This window comes from Myodes glareolus, chromosome 16 (assembly GCF_982192425.1).
Source record: "Myodes glareolus chromosome 16, mMyoGla1.1, whole genome shotgun sequence".
Classification (NCBI taxonomy): domain Eukaryota; kingdom Metazoa; phylum Chordata; class Mammalia; order Rodentia; family Cricetidae; genus Myodes; species Myodes glareolus.
Genome location: NC_142041.1, coordinates 70,605,611 through 70,609,358, shown reverse-complemented (window position 1 = coordinate 70,609,358; position 3,748 = coordinate 70,605,611).

The following is a 3,748-nucleotide window of genomic DNA, read 5'->3' as shown; positions in this document are numbered from 1 at the left end:
GTGATAGTTGTACTTTATAAAAAAAAAAAGGAATTGAACCTGAAATACAAATTAAGTTTTCAACATACTAGCATGTCAGATGAAAGAAAGAGCTATAGACAGAAACAGAAAACATGTTTTCTTGATTATTAATGAACACAGTAGTTATTTTGCATCTAAGTTGTTAAACATTAATCAAAACAATGTTTTATATTTATATATTTAAAACAATAACATACAAGTGACAACAGAGTGTTTCTTTTGTTGCTAACTTGGAGCACACTTATTATCTTAAAACTAGATGTACATTTTTAAAAAATTTACTAAGCATACTTTTAAAATATTATTCAAGAAATACACTTACGTCACAATAGTTAACAGAGTGAGTCATTATGTAGAAACACATTTTTCTAAGTCTATCTCAATGTGTGTAAAAACAAACAAAACAGACTTGAAGGAGTGCTAAGAGTAACAATGTTCAAATGATTTATTAATCTTATCTAAGAAATCTTGGTCACCCTTGATCTTCATGAATTTAATTTTCTAAAATGTCAGCATTAATTTTCAGTAAAATAGACTTGAGCTAGGAGATCTTCATGTCATCATTCCTGTATTGCTCTCTGAGTTTTGGTGTCTTTATCACATCTACTTTCATTGGTGAAATAATCACTTTTTCATTTTGAAAAGTTAACAAGTTTAGAGTATTTTTCTAAGTTTGAGATCAAAATAGGATTTTTGTATCTAAAATATTTTTCCAGCAACCTACTAATCTGACATGTTATGTTAATAGTTATGTTGTTATTGAAATATTTGCTTCTGAAACAACTAGAAATGATTATGAGGAATTATTTTACTGTAAGCTATTGAATTATATTTCCATTTATAAACTTAATCTTAGGTCATTTTTTAACACATTTTGATCTATTTCTTTTGAAAGTATGTTATTTTCTCATTTGTTAATTTGATGATTTAATGCTTCAATTGACATAATCAAAGCCATTAAACCTCTTTAGTATTGCTTTAACTGTACCCCACAGACTATGATAGATGTGTGCTCATAAGTGCTTAGGGTTCTTTTGTTATTTTTGAAGAAATTGTGTTTACAAATCAAAGTTTTGTTGGACAAATAGATCCATTTAAAATATAACAGAGTTAATATAAATATTTTAAGAATTGGAGCTTAAACATTAAGAATAAATGTTTTTAAAGTAATCTAAAGATTAGATAAGTCATTATCTAGTATTCCCACATTAATGTGGAGATGTTCTTGTCATACAGGTCTTTCACTTGTTTGATTAGAGGCACCTATAGACAGAAGTTTCTGTCTTTCCTGGTCACACAGCCATTCAGGTCCAAAGAAACACACAAAGACTTCTGTTAGTTATAAACTGTTTCACATAATAGCTCAGGTTTATTAATGTATAGCTCTTACAACTTAAATTAACTCATAATTCTTCACTGTTTAGCCATAAAACCTGGTACCCTTCTTGGTGAGGCATTCTCATCTTGCTTCCTCTGTGTCTAGATAGTGACTCACTTTCTGTCCTTCCTCTTCCCAGAATTCTTAGTCTGGTTGCCCCAATTTTACTACCTGCCTAGCTACTGGACAATTAGTAGTTTAGTTAACATATGAGTGGCAAATCTTTACAGTATACAAGAGCATTATCTTACAAAATATTTTATGTTATTTGTAGGTATTGTGAATACTGATGCTTCTAACGTTTCTTTCTCAGCCCATTTATCATCTGTACATAGAAAGGCTACTGATTTTTTTGGGTTAATCTTGTATCCTACACATTACTGAAGGTGTTTATCAGCTGTAGGAGTTCCCTAGAATAATTCTTGAGCTCATAGACAGAGGGTTAATCTATATAATATACAAAAAAGTCAAGGCACTAGACATCAACAAACCAAATAATCCAATTTAAGAAAAATGGAGTGCAGACCTAAATGGAGAATACTCAGCAGAAGAATATCAAATGACAGAGAATAACTTAAAGAAATGTTGAACAATCTTAGCCATCAGGGAAAGGCAAATCAAAACAACTCTGAGATTCCATTTTACAACTGTCAGAATGAATAAGGTCAAAATTACAAGTAAAAGTGCATGCTAGAAAGGATATGGAGCAAGGGAAAAACTCCTCCATTGCTGGTGGAAATGCAATCTTGTACAGACACTTTGAAAATTGTGGTGCTCATTCATCAGAAAACTGGGAATTGATCAACCTCAAAACTCAGCATTACCACTCTTGGACATATAACAAAAAGGTGCACATTCAAGCCACAAGGACATTTGCTTAACTATGTTCATAGCAGCATTACTTATAATAGCCAGAACCTGGAAATAACCTAGATGCCCCTCAAACGAAGGATAGATAAAGACAATATGTTACATTTACACAATGAGAACTACTCAGTAATATAAGAAAAATAACAATGTCTTGAAATGTCAGGCAAATGAATGGAACTAGAAAAATTGTCGTGAACGGGGCAACCCAGACCTCGAAAGACAAATATAACATATACTAACTCATAAGTGGATATTAGATATAAAGCATAGGATAACCAGCCTACAGTTTTCAACCCCAGAGAAACTAGGTAACAAGAAAAACCCTAAGAAGGACACACATGGAGGTGTTCCATTCACCTGGATAAACAGGGAAGGGAAGTAGATTGGAGGTGATGGGGAATGGGAACATGAGGGGGCTTGAGGTGGCCGAGTTGGAGAAAGGATGGTGAGGAGTAGTAATGAAAGAGATATCTTGAAAAAGGGAACAATTCTTGGGTTAGCAAGAAACCCAACACACAATCTGCTATAGCAGATGGATGGAGAAGGACCCCATCTACTATTGCAAGGGATTTATAAAGACACAAACCACAAAGCAATCAAAAGGTTACAGTTTCAAAGTACAAAACTACTTATTCTGCATCATAATTGGCTAGAGGTTAAGTTAAAGCTTAGCTGTTAGTTCCTGATAGGCTATTATTATCTAGGAAAGATAGCAACAGGCCCCCAAGCTACATCCTCCAGAAATCTGCTGACCCTTTGCTAACAGCAGGGACTGTTTGAAATATTACAATACTGATAGGGGAAGTTGGGTGATCAACATTGTCTGTATGACTATGGGTCTGGGAATGGACTACTGTCAGCAGCTTTATGTATCTTAGGTTTCTTCATTAACTAATACTTCCACTAAAGAGCGGTCCTGTGGTCTTCAGTTTATCCTGCGGGCTGGGATATAGTTCAAAGTCATAAAAGGGCCAAGCACAGAAATGCAATCTTTTCCCACCTTTCAATGGGAGTTCACTGACTCTGGTCTGAAAGCTGGGAAACCTGCGTAGGACTGAACGAGAGCCTCTGAATGTGGGCAACAGTTGTGTGGCTTGGGCAGTTTGTGGGGCCAGGTAGTGAGACCAGGATTTTTATCTATGCATGAACTGGCTCTTTGGACTGAATTCCCAATGGAGTGATACCTTGCTCAATCTAGATACAAAGAGGGAAGGCCTTGGTCCTGCCTCTACAGGTGACAGACTTTGTTGACATTCCATGGGTTGTCTTACCCTCTCTGAGGAGTGGATGGGGATGGATTAGGAGACATTGGGTGAAGTAGGAGGAGGGGAGGGAGGGGGAACTAGGATTGGTATGTAATATAAAAAGAGATTACTATAAAGCAACAACAAAAGCAGGCTGTGCAACCCATAGCAAAAATCCAGTTAGCAGCCCTCCTCCACAGCCTCTGTATTTTCTTGCCTCCAGAATTCTGTTCAG